The sequence below is a fragment of the Rhipicephalus microplus genome, chromosome 7, assembly GCF_043290135.1.
Source record: "Rhipicephalus microplus isolate Deutch F79 chromosome 7, USDA_Rmic, whole genome shotgun sequence".
NCBI classification, from domain to species: Eukaryota; Metazoa; Arthropoda; class Arachnida; order Ixodida; family Ixodidae; genus Rhipicephalus; species Rhipicephalus microplus.
This window is the reverse complement of record NC_134706.1, coordinates 74,197,143-74,217,930: the sequence shown is the minus strand read 5'-3', so window position 1 is coordinate 74,217,930 and position 20,788 is coordinate 74,197,143. Positions and strand designations below refer to the sequence as shown.

General features: G+C 50.0%; 1 protein-coding gene across 3 annotated transcripts in view; it reads left to right on the top strand.

The window, feature by feature from the left end:
- LOC142766976 (japanin-like-RA2) overlaps window positions 1-20,788 on the top strand; it is a 152,192-nt gene that overhangs the window by 54,388 nt on the left and 77,016 nt on the right. The gene's annotated exons all lie outside the window — the stretch shown is intronic.

Sequence of the window (20,788 nt, the reverse complement as noted above, 5' to 3'; positions counted from 1 at the left end):
TGTTTACCGCTACCAGTGCCAGTGTCTCGCTGTAATCTTACTTTCATTGTACATGGCCACAGGTTCAGCCAAATAAACTGATTATTCTTCAAAGCACTGTCTGCTCGTCTTCGTCAATGTCACGACCCCGTCACATCTGGTGGAGGTGCTTACCAGCCCATGTACCGAACTCCCCCCTCTAGCGTGAGCCCAGCCCACATCGTGAAGAGGACGTTGAAGCCAACCTTGATCAGCGAGCTAGCCGCAGGTGGCTAGTGCATTATCCAGAGTACGGGGCACTACCCGATAACATCCGCAAGCCCAAGGCCACCACCTTTATAGCGAGCACCATGGCCACCCCTGTGCCAACGCCTGCCATGGTGATATTGCACCAGCCGAGAGAGCCACGGACCTTAAACGGATCATGTGAACAAGCGGAGACCTGGCTGGAGACGTACGACCGAGTGGCTGCCTTGAACCAGTGGAACCCACAAGAAAAGCTACGTCGCGTCTACTTTTACCTTGAAGACGTGGTGTGGAGCTGATTCCAGAACCACGAGTCCTCCCTTCAAACCGGGAACCTCTTCCGCGGCGCATTCCTTGAAACGTTCACGAGCGTCGCCCAAAAAGAGAGAGCCGCTTGTTTGCTTGAAAGACAGGCGCAGCTTCCGAACGAAAGCTTCGCGATCTTTGCAGAAGAGATGATTCATCTGTTCCGGCTCACCAACCCCGACATGACCAAGAAGAAGGTCTGTTTGCTCATACGAGAAGTAAAGCAAGACCTCTTCGCTGGGCTGGTGTGGAACCCACACAAAACAGTCCAAGAGTTTGTGTCGGAGGCTATGACAATTGAAAAAACGCTTGAAATGCGTACCAGCTAGTACGATCGCCCATTGACGCAAGACAGTGCAATTGTTGACGCCCTTGGCTCCGACGACATAGCTGAAATGATCCGGCAGATCTTGCGGTAGGGGCTACAGAAACTACTGCTGTCATCGCAACCCCAAGTAGACTCGATTTCTCACATTGTCCGCGAAGATGTTCGGCAATCGCTTGGAGTTTCCGAAGCACCCTAGCCTCAGGCGCACGCAATGAACTACGTTGCTGCAGCCCACCGCTACGTCCCACCTCCGCACTCACACGAAGTTGCCGCACCGCCGAATATTCTTTGCCAGACGCCGCGCCGCCACCATTACCAACGCCCAAACCTTCTCCTCCTGGCCAGCGCAACACACTAAGAAAAGCGAGCGTTTGGCGCGCCCCTGAAAACCACCCGCTATGCTACCACTGCGGGGAGGCCAGCCAAACCTACTGCCGCTGCCAGTACTGACAGATGGAACTCCGGGGATTTGCCGTCAACGCGCGGCGTCCGCAGCTGGGTGAAAGGCCTCAGGAGAATGCCGATTACATAACCAGAACACAGTGGTAAGAACGACGACCATACTGTTCCACGCCACCTAGCCGCTAGAAATCGGCGCACCGCCGGCCGTACTCTGGCCCAATCTGTGGCCGGTCACCTAGCCCGGATCGTTTGGAAAACCGAGGGCCGCAACCGATGTAGGAGTGGTTGTTGTACGATGAACTACCGAAGATCTTCCGCTGCAGACGACAACGCCACAACGAAACCTCAAAAACACGACGGCATCCCGAGCGAGTCCTTGCATCCACACCTGACGTACCGAAAACGACGTAATGACGCAACACGGAGGCAAAGGAACAAGCCGAAGTAGTCGTGACCAAACGCCAAGGTCCTAATGCTACGCAAGACGACGAACTATCTAGCTTTACGTTTTTATCGATGGGCACCATGTGACAGCTCTCGTCGACACCAGTGCCGACTATTCTGTCTTCAGCGGAGCATTCGTCATGAAGTTGAAGAAAGTGAAGACCTCGTGGGAAGGGCCTGAGATACTTAGTAACGCGGGCGGGAATCTGCACAGCGAGAGTGTCTATTAACAACCGGATTTACCTTGCAAGCTTTGCAGTCCTACAACGTTGCTCCAGAGACATCATTCTTGGTCTGGACTTCTCGGCCCTTCACGGGGCCGTCATCAACCTAAGATCAAGGTCAATAACCTTATCGACAGAAAAAGCACTGCCGCCACACACCCCACCAGGAATTCGCACCTTAAATGAGCTGGAAGAACAAGTCACCATTCACCCTCGCTGCAGCGTCAGTATTTCTGTCGGAACACAGATATCAACAAATATGGAAGGCTTCGTGGAAGGCTACCAACACCTGTTGACCGACCGCGAGCTTTGTGTCGCCAGAGGAATAACCTAGCTTCTAGGAGGAAAAACTATAGTGATGCTTTCGAACTTATGCAACAAATACAAGCACGTGAGCAAAGGCACCACGGTTGCCAACATCGAAGACATAGTGGAAGCCAGCAACGCCTTTGCCCTCACCGAGTCTGCCGAAGCTCCTACGACGAACCAAGCTTGTCAACTAGCTTTCGACATTAGCGCAAGCCTTCCGAGGCATAAGCAAGAACAGCTCGAACTCTGCTTCAACAATACAAGGAGGTTTTTTCATCTTCGTCTAAACTTTGACAGACCCTGGTCGCAAAACATCGCCTCCTAACAGAAGAGAGTGCCAGGTCACTCAGTCAGAGCCCGTACAGAGTGTCGACATGAGAACGCGATGCTATAATGAAGCAAGTCGACGAAATGCCATGTGACGACATTATCCAGCCTTCAAAGAGTCCATGAGCGTCACCCGTTGTGTTACTAAAGAAGTACGGAACGCCACACTTCTGCGTTGACTATCGCCGCCTGAACAAGATCACGAAGAAGGACGTGTATTCTCTACCCCGGATAAATGACGCCCTCGATTGACTTCACAATGCGAGATACTTTACTTCGATGGACTTCAAGACTGGCTACTGGCAGATTGAAGTCGACGAGAGGGACCGAGAAAAACTGCCTTCATTACACCGTATGGCCTGTTCAAGTTTAAGGTCATGCCCTTTGTCTTTGCTCAGCACCTGCGACTTTTCAACGGGTTATGGATTCAGTACTGGCTGGCTTGAAGTAGCAGACTTGCCTTGAGTACTTCGACGACGTAATGGTGTTTTTCTCGAACTCCTATGAACACCTCCGGTGCTTTGAAGCTGTACGGCAAGCAATAAAGACCTCCGAACTCACCCTCCAGGCCAAAAAATACTACTTTGCATACGAAGAGGCTTGTTCCTGAGTCATGTCATCAGCAAGTCCGGCGTTCCCCCCGACCAGCAGAAAACAGCTTCCATCGCCACCTTCCCACAGCCTACCAAAAAGAAGGCCATGTGTCAGTTTCTTGGTTTATGCACCAATTACAGGCGGCTCGTCAAAAACTTCGCCCACATTGCCGAGCCACTCACTAACTTTACCAGGAGCGACTTGAAGTTTAAGTAGGAAACGGCGCAGAAGGAAGCATTTCAGGAACTGATACGACGCCTGGGGACGCCTCCGCAACTCGCGTATTTCGACGAATTCGACGAGACAGAAATACACACCGACGCAAGCACTGTAGCACTCGGCGCCGTTCTTGTGCAGAGGACTAACATACTGGAAAGAGTCTTCAGTTATACTAGCCGGTCGTTATCAAAGGAAGAAACCATCTATTCTGCAACAGAAAAGGAATGCCTTACAATCATCTGGGCTACATCGAAGTTCCACCCTCACCTTTAGGCACGCCGTTGAAAGTTATGAGCGACCACCACTTCTTGTGCTGGCTAGCTAGCTTGAAAAACCTTGGTCACCTCGCATGGTGCAGCCTGAGACTTGAGTATTTCGACGTTACCGTTGTTTACAAGTCTGGAAGAAAACACTCTGATGCTGACTGCCTGTCTCGTGCCCCCGTCGAACCACCGCCAAAGAACGACCCGGATGAAGACTGTTTTTTAGAAACCATAAGTGCCGAAGACTTCGCCGAGCGACAGAGAGCTGACCCGGAACTCAGGAGCCTTGTAGAATACCCCAAGAACAAGGCCATGGTTGTCCCGGAGGTATTCAGACGAGTAGCTGAGTAATTTTTTCTGTCGGAAAAGTGTCCTCTTGAAGAAACAAATTGGCCCCGAATTTTAATCTTTCACTGCAAATGTCGTTGAAAGACGATATTCTTGCGTCTGGAGAGAGTGAACGCAATGCTTATTTGATGTTCTCCGCAAGAATATCGGTTAATGGCATACAGTAGGCGCTGCGTTATAGTGCCTCGAGCGTGCAGCGGAGGCGAACGAGCGCATCAAGTCACGTCACACGTGATACATGAGCACTATGTGGCAGTTGTCTTCGAAAACAAAACGTGCGAACCCTGCGCGCCCGTCTCGGAGGTGATAACGTGTATAACGCAAGGCGATGGGTAGGTGGCGCCACTGTGTCGCCTTAGCAAAGTGCCGAAACAATTGACTTTTCGTGCAAAAGTCGCCCGGGCAGTGCAACGTGATCGACGCAACGGTGCTTATAATAACTTATATATGCGTTTCTAGTAAGAGACACACACAGAGAATATTGGCGTGCTGTAATGGTGCCTCAGATATGCACAATAATTGCTTTTTATTGACAATCGCACAAGTATAAACGCTAGATTTTGATAAATATTTGTGGGCGCTGCGTATAGGGTCGGCCGTGTGGAGCATCGTTTGGCCACTTTGGTGCCATTTAGAATACCGCTAAGGGCGGAGAAACAGGCAAATGTAGAGACAGACAGACCAAATTTTTGCGTCGAAGGTCCCCAAGTAAGAGCCCTTAAAACTTTTCGCTGCTTCGGGTCAACAACCTCGTCGTAGTACCTTCAGCGTTACGTCCCGAAGTTTCGGATGCTCTACACGACGACCCGACTGCTGGACACCTCGGTGTTTCCCGTACGCTTGCAAAAATACAGCAGGGGTACTACTGGTCCCGTCTTTCCGCCGGCGTCACCCGTTATGTGAAAACTTGCCAGGACTTTCAACGACAAAATACCGGGACAAAATGGATCGTCGTAGCCACCGACTACCTCACGCGCTACGCCGAAACAAGGGGCCTGCCCAACGGCAGTGCCACCGAGGTAGCAACTTTCAAAGTCGAGAACATCGTCCTGCGACACGCAACTCCACAGGTTCTCATTACTGACAGAGGTACAGCCTTTACGCCGGACCTAACTCGGACCATCCTGAGGTACAGCCAGACAAGTCACCACCTGACCACTGCCTGCCATCCACCGAACAATGGCCTCACTGAGCGTCTTAATAAGACCATCGCCGGTATGCTGGCTATGTAAGTCGACGTCGAGCACAAGACTTGAGATCAAATCCTTCCGTACGTGACCTTCGTGTACAATACGGCCGTCCAAGTTACGACACAGATGACGCGTACAAGTTGCTCTATGGAAGGAACATTGAATTGACGCTTGACGCCATGCTTCCAAACGTCGCTGATAAAGAGAACCTTGACGCCACCGCCTACATTCAGAGGGTGGAAGAAGCTCGTCAACTCGCCCACCTCCGCATCAAAGATCAGCAGGCCACCTACAGCCGCCATTACAATCTTCGACGAAGCTTCGTGCAGTATCAGCTCTTTGACCGTGTCTGGGTATGAACGCTGATACGCCGACGTGGGCTCAGCGCAAAAGTTTTGCGATGGTACTTCGAGTTGTAGAGAGTCGTTCGGCGTCTCGGCCCACTCGACTACAGGGTTATTCCTGACGGCATTACGAACTCTCAACGGCGCCGTGCTCGACTAGAAGCCTTCCATGTCGTACGCCTTAAGCCATTTCATGCGCGAACCTGATGGCTGTATTTTGTTGTTGTTGCTGTGCTATATCACTTGTACTTATTGTTTATTGTAAATGAGGTGTTTCGGCACAGCACGTCTACCGTATGGTTCATTTCCTAAGGTCGGAGAGTGACAGCCGAGCAGGTGCAAGCACCGCGATGCACCAAACGTGGTCGTCTTTCTGCCTGACAGTGGTGCCCTCTGCCCTTAGGAACAGCGCTGATCTTCATTACATTTATCTGCCCTCCTAAAAAAACATCCTCGTGGCTTAAGGACAGGACACTACAGTAGGGTAGTAGTAAGGTTTGAGCCAGCCTAGATGCACAGTTTCACATCCGCGGCGTCACTGATCAGGAGGCGCCACAAGTGGCTCGACAATATAATTGACTTATGATGACTGCTGGACTACGTGATAAGGGCCATGGTACTTCGAGAGAAGTTTTGGTGACTGACCAGGGCTGGTGGAATGAACCCAGAGCCACACAAGTGAACCAAGATTGTAAAACGCTGGAGCCTTCGAGTGGTCGCGATGTTGTTTCTGGCGTTGCAGATAGAAAGTGGTGAGGAAGCGAGAAAGCTGGCAACACTATTCCACGTACTTAACTGCTTCGGGAATAGTTGTGGACTAGTTGCATCGGGGTGGAACGGAAGAATGGTGCAGAGCATGCAGGAGGGCTCGCGTCAATAAAGTACAAAGTATGAGGAGAATTCCGTGGTGGTCTGAGTCGCAGTATTGTGGGCGAATTTCACGAAGGTGAGAATGCGGTTCCAGTTTGAGTGAGCAGAATTGACGTACATTGCCAGCACATCACCCAGTGTTCGGTTACATTGCTCAATCAGGCCATTCTTTTGAGGGTGGTATGCAGTGGTGGTGCGGTGAATGATGCGACATTCATTTAGAAGCGATTCGACGGCTTCGGAGAGAGATGCGCGCCCTCGGTCGCTGAGAAGATCACGTGGGGCGCCATGACGTAGCACGAGAAGGTGTAAAAAAAGGGGACCAACAGAGGTGAAGTTTGTGTAGCGCGTCAAATGATCGATTGCGACGATTTTATAGTGGTTCCCAAAAGGAGTGATGGGAAACGGTCCGTAAAGATTGATACCCACACGTTGAGAGGGTGTAGCAGGACAAGGTAGAAGCTGCAGAGAAGCAGGCGAAAGGGGAGGAGTATCTTTGCGTTGTTTACAAGCGAAACAGGAGCGGGTGTAGCGGTGGACCACGTGGTTCAACTGATTGATGGATATGCGGGATTGAACGTCCCAAAACCTCTATATTGTTATGAGAGACGCCGTAGTGGAGGACTCCGGAAATTTCGACCACCTGGAGTTCTTTACCATGCGTCCAAACTTGAGCACATGGGCCTACAACATTTCCGCCTCATTTGGAAATGCAGCCGCCGCAGCCACGATTAGATCGCGGGACTTGCGGGTCAGCAGCTGAGCACCTTGGCCACTAGACCACTGCGGTGGTGGGAAGTGGTACAATCCACGCCAATAGTAGTGGTGGCGCAGATGTCTATAAGTTTTCAGTACTCTCGCATGTCCACAGTAGGGATCAGCATGAAAAGATGCGCATATATCTGACCGAAGATTTCGGGGAATAACGAAGAGCCATTTGCGCCCTTCGGAGAGGTAATTCCGACGATATAGCAAACCATCTAGAATGCAAAAGTGATGGATTTGCCGCCGCAGTTCTCGAGGGATGGGGTGCGATGAAGTCCACCATAATAAACCTTTAGGAGAAGAAAGGGTCTTTCTGTTGCCTCATAGGCATATCAGTGACAGAGAATAAGGACACGTCATTGAACTATGTAGACGGGCGGTAATTGTCAAATGAAGGACGTGACCGGGACAGAGCGTCAGCATCAGATTGTTTACGTCCACACCGGTAAACGACGCGAATGTCTAAATTCTGCAGACGTAGTGCCCAACGGGCGGGTTGGCTGGATGGAAGGGGGAAAGGCAGCATATTGCATGGTGACCTGTGACCACGGTAAGTGGGCATCCGCAAAAATAGGGTCGAAACTTGTCTATGCCCCATATGATGGCTAAGCATTTCTTTTCTGTCACGGAGTAGTTAATTTCGGCTTTGTTGAGCGAACAGCTGGCGTACAAGACGACATACTCGTGAAATCCAGGTTTACGCTGGGCAAGCACAGCGCCGAGACCAACACCGCAAGCGTCCGTGTGCAGTTCAGTTGGGGCGAGTTGTTCAAAGTGTCGCATCATGAGAGGTAAAGTTAGAAGGCGTGGAAGTGTGGTGAATGCATCGTCGCATGCTGCTGACCGCCCTTCGAGGTGACGGCCGCCGCGAAGAAGTTCGGTTAAAGGTGCTATGATACATGAGAATTTGTGGATAAAATGGTGAAAGTACGAACAAATGCCAATAAAACTCCCAACTTCTTTCAATATTGTTGGTTTAGAGAACTCGAAGACCACACGAAGTTTTGTCGGATCAGGAATGACACCCTTACTGGAGACGACGTGGCCCAAAATAAGGAGCTTTCGAGCACCAAAGCAACAGTTCTTTAATTTCAGCTGCATACCAGCAGAATTGAGGCTAGTGAGGACTGCTCCAAGCGTTGAAAGTGCGTCCGAAAGTCACGCGAAAATATTACAATGTCATATAGGTAGCACAGACATGCCTGCCACTTGAGGCCACGGAGGATGTTATCAATCATGCTCTAGAACGTGGCAGTTGCATTGCATAGCCCGAATGACAGGACATTGAATTCATACAAGCCATCAGGAGTAACAAAAGCTGTTTTCGGGTGGTCGTTCCCCGCCATTGGTACCTGTCAGTAACCGGCGGGCACGTCTAATGACGGGAAAACTCGGCTCTTTGGAGCCGAGTTTTTCGTCTATGCAAAGGTAACGTCTATGCGAGGTAACGGGCATACATCCTTGCGTGTTATGTTGTTCCGCCGTCGGTAGTCCATGCATAGGCGTATTCAGCCGTCTTTCTTCTTGACGAGAACTACTGGTGACGCCCACGGGTTTTTAGAGGGCTCAATAACGCCATGTTTAAGCATATCGTCCACTTGTGCGGCGATGATCTGACGCTCAGCTGCTGACACCCGATATGGGCGCTGACGTTAACGGACGCGGGAGCCTGTATCGACGTGATGAACTTTGGTTTATGTACGGCCCAAGGATGGTAGTTGGTAATTGAAGCTGGGGCGAAAATGTTCAAGCAAGGCGTTGATATTGGAGTGCTGCTGTGACGTCAGGTGACTGTCAATGCATCAGGAAAGCGCTTTGGTGAAGGATGGTAATGGAGCTGGAACGGGACAATTAATGCCATTAATCTAGAGAGAAATCCGCTGCTCATTGACAATACTTGCGAGAAAGAAGTCGAGGTCATCAACGCTGCCAAGGCACTCTCCCTTCAGTAGGATGGAAGGACAGTGAAACGGGTTTCACACGTAAATTGCACTAGAAGAGTCTTGAATCGAGAGGAGGGCGAAGGGTAGCAAGCAACACTTGATGCGAAGAGCAGTTTCAGCTGGTTTAAAAAGAACAGGTGAGTCAACGGAGGCGTTGCAGGAAAGCGGGACTGAAGCAGACGAGAAAGGGGGTGTCGGCGGGGACGAACGCTTTCGCGGGTAGAGATGGCGAGTCGACTAACATAGAATCACACAGCGGCGAGAACTTGACCTCGGAGTGGGCACAGTATATAGCAGCATATTGAGCGCATAGGAAGTTTCCACCCCAGAATGAATTTGTGTAAATATTGCGGAAGCTCGATAAATTCCACCGCTTACAAACATCTTCGATAACAATGCGCGAAGTGAATGCAGCGAAAGGCCGACTGTGTTGCACATTGGCAGTGCTTAAAACGAAGTCGTCAAGAGGCGGTATTACTTTTCGTAGTTGTCAGCAAAGCTTCTCAGGCATGACAGAAACTGCGGCTCCTGTGTCCACAAGCGCTAAAACAGGTACACCGTCAACAGAAACAGCAATAACATTACACAGTGAAAAACAAGGCCTTGAAAAGTTATTAAGCTGCGCAGTTCTTGCCTCTAGAACTGCGGTTCCTAGTTTTGCTCTGAGTGAGGTGGGAACGTTGCCTCATTGGAGAAAGAGAATGGCGTCGTGGTGACGGCTACCGGCGTGCGTTGAAGTGCCTTCGAGTCGAAGAATCAGGGTGGCGTACGGTGCAGATGAAGCAGGCTCAGGTCGAAGCGCGAAATTGTAACTATAAGACCTCATATCATCATGCTGCTTAAGCCCATGTCGCTGGCGAAACCGTGCTGATTGGCCCGGGAAACCACACGCGTAGCATATGGGGCGGTTGCCTTGAGTGCCTGAAAATGAGGTGTCGGTATGGAGAGCGCTAGAGTAGCCTGATGCGCAGGATGAGGTGATGCGACGAATGGGGAAGTGTGGACGTAGGAGTTGGCAGCGGGAAATCGTCGAGGGGTGACCAATGCTTCAGCATACGTGAGCAGAGCAATCACTGATGGTGCAGTGGCAGCGGGAAACACCTCGGCGACTCGCTTTCGAACACGTTGTATTCCCGACGGTAGCGAATGTGGGGTAGGATCAGTGACACAAGGTGAAAGGGACAGTTGGCGGGCGACTTTTTCATCCTCAAACTGCTTGATCTCTCCAAGTAAAGCAAGATGGTCCTGCGCAAGGCCAAGAGGTGTGAGAGCAGCAATGCTTATGCCTGATGCACTGGCTCGACGAGTAGACTCCCGTTGCTTCCGGAGCTCGTCATAGCTTTGGCACTGCTGTATGATGTTGGCTACAATTTCCGAGTTTTTAGTGATGAGCATCTGAAAGGCATCTTCAGAGATACCTTTTAGAATATACTTGATCATCTCCACCTCCGTCAATGAGGAGTTGATGCACCTGCAAAGGGTGACCACATATTCAATGTAACTGGTGAAACTTCAACCAGCTTTTTGAGCTCGTCCTTCCAGACGCTGTTCAGCACGCAATTTCCGAAGTTCCGGATGGCCGAAAATTTGAACGAAGGCTGCTTTGAAGGCCTACCAGGTAGAAAGGTCAGTGCTGTGGTTATGAAACCGCAGTTTGGTGACGTAATTAAAGTCGAAAAAGACGTTGGTAAGCTTGTGCGCATCATCCCACTTGCTGTGTTTGCTTGTCAGGTTGTACTCATTAAGTCATTCTTCCGTGATTTTGTCCTCAGTGCCCCTGAAGAGAGCAGAGTCTCGCTGTCGAAGAGGGCCGGCGCAAAGAACAGCTGGAGGGGTGGTTGTTTGAGGGTCAGGCTGCTCGTCATAACCCGGCGCCATAAAATCAACTGGGGGCAACGTACGGTTGTAAAATTCCAAGACGACGTTGGCGTACCAGGCACCTTACACCAATTAAAATGAAGCGTTTTAACGCAGCACGTCTTTATTACACCATATGGTTGGTTGCATAAGGTCAGGAAGCAACAGCCAAGCAGATGCAAGCGCGACGATGCACCAACCATGAACGTTGTCGTCTTCCTGCTTGACAGTGGTACCCTATGCCCTTCAGAATAGCGCTGATCTTCATTACAATTGTCTTTATTATTGTATCTTCGTCTTTTGTTAAAGCCCCGCCACTGTGGTCTAGTGACTAAGGTACTCGGCTGCTGACCCGCAGGTCGCGGGTTCGAATCTCGGCTGCGGCGGCTGCATTTCCGATGGAGGCGGAATTGTTGTAGGCCCGTGTGCTCAGCTTTGGTTGCACGTTAAAGAACCCCAGGTGGTCAAAATTTCCGGAGCCCCCCACTACCGCGTCTCTCATAATAATATGGTGGTTTTGGGACGTTAAACTTCAGATATTAATCTTTTGTTAAAGCATCGTGATGATGCCTTTTTCAGAGGGGGGCAATGCCCCGTTTGTTTCTCAAGCTTTCTCATCGCCCCATCACGTTACTCTCAGCGCAAACCGCGCCTACAATTTTGAAGAAGTTTCGAGGCTCTAGTAAATCGTTTTGTTAAGATTACGCCAACTTCTTTAACATTGCAGATTTTTCTAGAACCTACGTCACCACTAGCGATAACGCTAGAATACTTGATCGCAAGAGTGTAAATGCCGACACGCTTCCCCGCTTGTCAGTTTATCGACGGCCGACGCCCTGTTCGCCGCTATCAGTGTCAGTGTCTCGCTGTAATTTTACTTTCTTTCTACATGGCCAGAGGTGCGGCCGAATAAATAGATTATTCTTCTATGTAGGAGGGCACGCTGGTCGCCGAAGAGAGCGGACGCGCATCACGTCGGCTCCGTCTTCCAAGGACTATTTGCCAGTGATTTTCGGTCATTCAGCCCATGAATTTTACACCAACGCGTGCGGAAAGTGACCAGGATTCCACTGACACCAAAATTCAAGGTGGGAAAGAACGTTTTGCCGGATTTTAGAGGTTTCCAACCGGCCCCCTTTGGCCCGACGCTCACGAAAGCCGGCCACCCGACGAGACGCGCTGAGCGTCTCCTTTGACGCGAGCGCTTTCTTCGCTCATCAACGATGGAAGTCCAAGTGAACGGGGAGGATATCTCCCCCGAAGAGTTTCTGCAGGGCACGGATTGGTGCACCATCGGATCTAAGACCCAAGTTAACCGCGCAAACGCGCAGAGCAACACCTAGAACGGAGCCCCCTCCTGCACCTGCGAGGGAGCGGACTGCAACCGACAGCGTTCGCGTCGACAACCGCGTAACATCAAGCAGCAAGTCATTAGAAAGAGAAAAATGCCACTACTCCCACGGAGCGATTTCAAGATCGTGATACGACCACGAGGAGGCCTCGACGTGGCCACCACTGAACCGTGCGCCTCGCATCGGCGATTTACCACGCGGCCAACGTACCGGCTCATGAAGCAGGGGAGGACACGGTGTGTTCCAACAACCATCAAAACATCATCGTCGTGAGCACACCCCATGCCTCTCATGCCGATAAGTACAGACAGCTTCAAGCCTTCACCCTCGGCGACCGCCACCACGAGGTTAGTGCGTGCGAGACGGCCCCCGACAACAGAGTGAAGGGAATAATCAAGGGCATCCCGTTGGAAGAAGACGCCAAGTCCATTCATACCAGCATCGTTCACGCACGTAACCCTTACGCCCTGGCAGCCAAACGGCTCAGTAACACCACGACCGTCATAGTGGCGTTTGAAGGTCCGCGAGTGCCCACTTACGTCAGGTACGGCGGCGCTCTCCTTCGCTGCACCTTGTATCGCCAGCAAATCGACATGTGTCATAGCTGCGGGAGACTTGGTCACCGCATGGACGTGTGCCCAAAGCCCAAGGACAAAGTGTGTCGTGGTTGTGACGCCCCTAACCCAGGCCCCAACCACCAGTGTTCCCCCCATTGCAAGCTGTGCGGGACAGCACACATGACGGCGGACCGCAACTGCCATGCAAGGTACAAAACGCCCTACATCATGACGAAGAGACAGTGGGAACGACGCAGGGCCAACAAGGAGGCAGAGGCCACTGCCACCAACTATTCCACCAGCAAGCCCCGCTCAAGATACAGGACACCCAGTCGAAGCCACTCCCGATCTCGTAGCCGCACACCGGGACCCCGACAGCAGCAGCAACGCCGAGCTCGCAGCCGAACACCTGGACGGACCCCAACGAGGGACGCGAAGACAACTGATTCGGTGAGCTTTGCAGATGCGGTCAAAGGAAAACGCGCAACAAACGCGGAGGCTGGCGGCAAAACACACACTAAGATAGAGGTAGAGATAGCTCAGTTAACACAGACGATACAAACTATGCAAAAACAAATTGAATGCATGCAGGCACAGATTCACGCAAAGGACGAACTCATACAAAAGCTCCAGTCTGCCGCTCACAGTGAGACTGATCAACAGGAAATGCAGGAAACACAAGAACTCGTAGAGGATGGTGAGGTAGAAGACCCTGAAACTAAACGCGGGCCGGCTATCTCCCTTAAAAAGTCAGTAGGTTCCAAGCGTACGCGCGCAGCAACAGGCGACACCCGAGTGAGAGCACTCGAGGCTCGCGTGAGTAGTTCGAGGAAACTATCACCGCGACTATCACGCGTACGATTCAACAGAGCTTGGAGAGCATTTATCTCAGATTGTCCAGAATAGAAGCTGCCAACAGCGCTTGTGACGTCGCATAGCGAAGCGGCGCCACACATTTATTACCGCATAACCATGACAAGACACCCTCCGAAACAAAAACATACAATATGGCAGTGGAACTGCAGAAGTTACAAAAACAAACGAGCGCACCTACAACAATACCTGAAAACAATCCCCGAACGCCCAGACGTCATCATACTGCAGGAAACAAACGACCCCGCCAAACTTTCAGGGTACCAGCCTATAACAGGCAAGGAGAAAAATCCAAACGTCACCCCACTGGTCAAGCGAGAGCTCATGGTTATCGAACACGACACCCAAGTCAAAGATATTAAAAACGTCCTCGTAGAGCTGATTCCACCGCGTAAGACGCCCGACAGCATCTTCGTACTCAACGTCTATAGCAGACCGAGATGGCGCAAACACCACTTTCACGTCCTCTTCAAACGTGCACTCGATATCGCCCAGGGGCAACAACTCTTCATTGGAGGCGACTTCAACGCGGTGCGTACGGCGTGGGGTTACAAACACGATCAGCCGAAAGGCAGAAATTTGTGGGAAGCGGCGCGACTCGCCGGCCTCGAGCTGGTCACTGACCCAGCGGCACCAACTAGGCAGGGCAACAGCGTCAGCACTGACACCACGCCGGACCTTACCTTTACGTGCAATACACGAAAGGTGACTTGGAGAAACACCATGCAAGACTTGGGCAGTGACCATTACATTATCTCTATAGAAGCAGAAGGCGGCCCACAAGAACACAATGCCGGTCGCAAATGAAGATCACCAATTGGGAACTATTACGAAAAAATCGAGACAAGCAACAGATTGAAGACATCGAAGACATTGAGCAATGGACTGAGCAACTTCGGCGCGACATGGACAGTGCGACGCAAATGATGTCGTCAACAGCTGGGCTTGATAGAATAGACACCCGATTACTGCACATGTCGCAAGCCAAGACCCAACTGCATCGGCGTTGGAAACGGCAACGACATAATAGGAGACTGCAAAAATGAATAGCACAGCTCAACAAAGAAATAGAAAAGCACGCACTTAACCTGCAACAACACCAATGAGAAGAGAAATGCGCGCAGATGGATGGTCAGCTTACTACGAGTCGCAAATGGCAGATACTGCGGTACCTCATAGATTCCGCGAACACCAAGACCTCACAGAGGCAAGGCATATGCAAAATCATACACGCTTACGGGGGAACGGAGCAAGATTTCCTACGGGAAGCGGAACTCCATTACATATCCCAAACGCCCCCGCATGTACATCCGGACTACAGGGGAGAAGGCAACGCCATCCTAGACGCAGAATTCTCAATTTCCAAAATCGAGGCGGCCCTCGTCCAACTCAATACCATGTCAGCCCCAGGCCTAGATCGAATATCGAACAGGGCACTGCACAACCTCGATTACAGATCGCTACAGAAACTCAAAGATTATATTAACGAGTGTTGGGTGCGTGGAAAGTTACCCCAGCCATTGAAAGAAGCGCAGATTATACTTATACCGAAACCCGGCAAGAAATTGCAGCTGCAGAACCTGCGCCCTATCTCCCTAACATCATGTGTAGGTACACTGATGGAGCATGCGTTCCTCATTAGACTAACAGATTACCTCGAGGACAACAACCTATTACCACACACAATGATTGGGTTCAGAAGACATCTCTCCAAACAGGATGCTCTTCTGCAACTAAAACATCAGCTCATAGAAAATCCTTGGTGCTCAACGAGAGCCATCCTTAGTCTGTACCTGAACAAGGCCTTCGATAACGTTCGTCACGACGCCATATTGCGACAAATAGACAGATTGAACCTCGGAATGCGAGTATACAACTACGTCCGAGACTTCCTCACGGGAAGAACCGCACGCATGCGAGTGGGACAACTAGAATCAAATCAAATCAACATTGGAAGGTCGGGTACACCGCAGGGCTCGGTGATCTCGCCGATGCTCTTTAACCTCGTCCTGCTGCGGTTACCCGAGCGATTACATCAAATTGATGGACTGCACCACACGCTATACGCGGATGATATTGCGATCTGGACGACAACTGGCAGTGACGAAGAGATTGAGGATCGCTCATAGGCGGCCATAGAATGCGTGGAACATTGCCTTGTAGGCACGGGACTCACCTGCTCGGCCGAAAAATCTGAATTACTGCTATGTAGACCGGTGAAAAAAGGACGCCCACCCAAAAACTACGTACCTTCAGAAAAACAAGAAATCAAACTAACATCCTCAAACGGCTCACCAATCCCAATGGTAAAGAAGATCCGGGTACTGGGGATGATGATTGAGCAGAACGGCGGCAATGGTGAAGCACTGCGCAAAATAATGGCAAAGGCCACCAGCGCGATGCAACTCATCCGACGCATCACGAAAAAACATGCGGGCATGCGCGAAGGCAGCGTCATACGACTCATACAAGCCTTTGTTATTTCACAACTAATGTACACGGCACCATTTCACAAATGAACAGTTGCGGAAAAAGACAAGCTTAACGCCCTGATACGCAAGACGTACAAGTTCGCGTTGGAACTGGCGCCCGGAGTTAGCACCAGCAAACTCCTAGAGCTAGGGTTGCATAACACCCTCGAGGAACTCGTGGAGGCGCAACAAGTTTTCCAGCTCGAGCGCCAATCCAAGACCCGCCCAGGCCGACACCTACTCGAAAAACTTGGCATCAGGTACCATACGCAGCACGGCATCAAATTCGAAATTCCAAGATTGTTACGCGAGAAAGTATACGTACCCCCATTGCCTAGCAACATGCACCCCCAACACCATACGGGACGGCGTAAAGCCAGGGCACAACGCATTACTCAAAGCTACTCCAACGACACTGAAGCGGTTTTCACTGATGCTGCGCGTTATACCAATAAACAGAGTTTCGTGGCGGTAGTTACCGGCCATCGTGGAAAGTACAGCACAAGCCTCACTGTGAGCACGGCACACGCTGAAGCGGCAGAGGAAGCGGCTATAGCACTGGCCCTCACACAGACCAATGCCACATACGTGATTAGTGATTCGCAAACAGCGATTCGCAATTTAGCCAATGGACTCATCTCGCAAGAGGCGTTTCACATACTCCAACGACATCCCATACATCCAGGAGAGGTCGACTTCGATAACCGAAGGCACCTGCTATGGATCCCGGCACATATCGGACTGAGCACCCCCAACAAAGCGGCTCACCGCGTTGCTCGAGGCCTCACTAACCGAGCATCAGCGGAGGACGACGAGCCCCCGCGGGGAACTGCAGATATCTGGGCATGGGAGGATCATATGACCAGGTTTCACGACATTACCACACATGACCAGTTACAAAGACGCTTACACCAATCTCCTCACGAAAGGCTAAACAGAACGCAAGCGGTACACTTCAGACAATTACAAACAGATTCATACAGAAACCCTAGACTCATGCACGCCATGTATCCAGACATATACGCTACAAACAGATGCACGTCATGTGGCGAGGTTGCCACCCTTAGTCACATGCTGTGGGAGTGTCAGGGCCTAATAAACTATTCGAACAGTGCCGATTCGTCTCACTATTTCACCGCCAGCCTCCACTTGCGTTGGAAGTCCGCACTGCTCAGCTCGAACCTGACAGCACAACTCTGGGCCATCCAGCGTGCCGAGGAAGCCGCTTCGAGACAAGGTCTCGGAACCGCATCCGCGGTGGGTGCACAGGCCCACTAAAAAACGCCGGACTCGAATCGTCTGGATTCGACAAATAAAGTTTATGTTCTTCATCTTCTATGTACTGTCCGCTGCCTTTCGTCGACAGCACGATTCCATGACATTTTCATCAATATTGTGTAGTCAACATTGGCCAGGCTGATTAGTCTAAAAGCAGTAACACTTTTTAACTTCGAAGGATCTTCCGTTTTAATGTTATGACCATGACGGCTGACGAAAAATTGATGTTTTGAGTTGTTTACACTTATAAGCCTTGTTAAGTACCTCCATACAAATACGTGAAAGGACAATCAATTATTCCTTGTATACTGCACCGCTTAGATAATTTGGTCCTAAAGATTTGCCGTTGTCTAAAATAAAAATTACTTTTCTTAATTTCTTCCTCTTTTATAGGGATTCCCAAAAATTTCCTTTCTTTCGTCATCAAGTCTTGGCAATATAGAAATGAAAATACTAATAAAACGATCTGCATGTACACTGCTTGGTGTGAATACCTCTACATATTATGCAAAAAAAAGCACCAGCAGTAGATTCTGTCGTATGGTACATCGCTCGATCATATTCTAATCCTCTTATTTCACTTTTACAGGCATATGTCTTTTCAGCTCATAAAGCTTGCTCTGTGTGCATTTCTGCCACTACCACGTTTTCTGCCCCAGGTATAATTAGTGCTCCGCGGTATCGTTCTTGGTCTATCAACACTAGCTTCTGTATAGCTCTCTGAAAATGTGCCTCACTGGGTACATTCGTCCTCCACTAACTGTTTCAAGTTTTCACGCAAGCGCGCTTCAAGTTTTTTTCCAGCATACCTCAAGATAATGGCCCTCCTAAGTGCTTTGAGTTTAATGGTTTGTTTAAAGTATTCTCACTTGTGTCCGTAAGATTCAATTCTTCTATCTACTAAGTTCTATATGGCCTACAAAAAGATGCGATAAAATTCTTCATCCTTTACTAGCTCGACATTAAATTTCCAGAGGTCCCAAAAAAAGTGCTTGATATTCCTTTTGTGTTTACTAACTCAGAACGAAAGCAAACAATGATCACTGAATGTAACAGACGTGACTCTGTGATCACGACATGAAAGGATGATCTCAGAAGACACGTATACTCTGTCGAGTGCAGCATGGCTTAAACGCTGAAACTGGGTGAAGATATACCCTTTCAACTTCAAAGACCTTCACATACGTCGTCCATCTGAGCTTTCGCCTACATGTTCATTGAAACAGCGGCTCTTAAATCGCTGTACGGCTTCAAAGTCAATTTATCTATACTCAAACAAGCACAGTTGAAATCCCTAGCGAAAATTAGTTTATGCTCGCATTTCAAATACACATCTATTTAAAAAAAACTCCTTTCAATCTTGAATCACGCAGATATATTTCAACTTTTCTATTAGTATAGAGAAATCACATATAATAAAGTGACCCGCATCGCAGGTAGTTAGCGACTCCACTTTCGTACCAACGCTCAGCCGAATCAACAAGAGGAACTCTGCGGACGTACCCCACCACGTGACAAACGCACACATCAAATGGTCTCGTGAAAAGCCACACCATTCGTTCAGCGTGTTATTCACTATCCGATTCAGTTTCGGCACCATTCAATTGAGTTTTCCAGTCTCACTGCAGCACCAGATGACATAGCCTAGTAGGTAAGAAAAGCAACTTTGAGACAGCGTCGGTGAAAACAGAACGCAACGCATGCTTCTCGCGCCCTGCGTCTGTCAACGCATCGTGGCCGGAATAAATGGGGGACGCGCGCACGCGTGTATTTTCTGTATGCTCCTAACGGCGAATGTCCTAGGCTTCAAGATGGGGCAGTGTGAGCAACGCAGCTCCTACTGGTCAGTACGCGGTGCCTCAATAACCAGGCTGTAAATATGGTTCTGAGGCCATTTGGCAAAAAGCGCACGTACATTCAGCGTCCCCAATCTAAACATCGCCATTTCGATGAGAGAAGGTCGAGCGAATGACGTTTACGTTACCACTATCGAACCCACTGTCAGGCCGACGCTCAGAGTGTCGTCCCGTTGCTGCCGCGGGAAAGCGATGACTAACGCAGGCCACCAGCACCACTAGCCATTTTGGGACAAGCCACTCAACATCGCCCTTGATCATCCGGGGTCAGACACTGCTGAGACGCCGTGTCTCCCTTATTGAGGCCTCGTTTTACTGGCATACTTTCGGCTGTATCCATGCCCAGTGTAGCGTCGAGGCTGATGCCTGGTTCAAGCCTGTGTTGGGTCAAAGCCCGAGTCAAATTCTGATGCAATGGACTGCCCATACTGTCATTAAATGCGCAGCATTTCTTAGCCAACTTCGGCAACTTGAAGCGTATCTATCTATCTATCTATCTATCTATCTATCTATCTATCTATCTATCTATCTATCTATCTATCTATCTATCTATCTATCTATCTATCTATCTATCTATCTATCTATCTATCTATCTATCTATCTATCTATCTATCTAGCCACCTACGACTTTTAGCTCTCCTGGACATTTCAATAATGGTATCGATACCAAACTCGGTACGGCAAAACATGACTGTATGAACAACATATTTGACTAGCCATAACATAAAAAATGGCAGATCCCACGCGCAGTGGAATCGATAATATGCGAAGCACGAATGGGAAATTTGATATGTCACTTTAAAATTAGGACAACGTTATGAAGTGGAGGTAAATGATGGCGTTCATAACACCCGTCTTATGATTATCATGCTTGCAAGTGTCGTTTACTTTCGTCATCTATTCACGTCACGTGATTTAGTATATGTGGAGCTAGCGAAACGACCGCGTGCACGCTATGAGCGTGTTATGTTGTCATGCCCTTACATGACACGCGCGCCAGGATAATTATGTTTGCACCAGTCATATATTTTGTCATTCATTGACGTCATGTAACACAAAATTTTGTATAAGTGGAGCTAGCAAAACGGCCACGAGCGTATCATGAAGGGCCCAATACACTCCAATGTAGCGTTGATGCGCGAGCACGCTGGGCACAGTGACGCTACGTTAGCAAAATGCGAGCACTCTATGGTTTGACGCTAGGCGCGACCAGCGTCCGTCGGCGCGGCCCGACGGCAATCGACGCGAAATGCGACATGCTGCATTTCGCGCCAATTCCATAGTGTAACATTACTCTATGCTGATGCGTTACTCGGAAAACACAGCGTCTCCCTCTTTTCGGGACGGAGGGACGCCGGACGCACTTAAATGCGCATGCGTCAAAGGAACGTAGCACAGCGCGAGCCTATGAGTATATGGCAGGACCGGTGCTTGGCGTGGGAA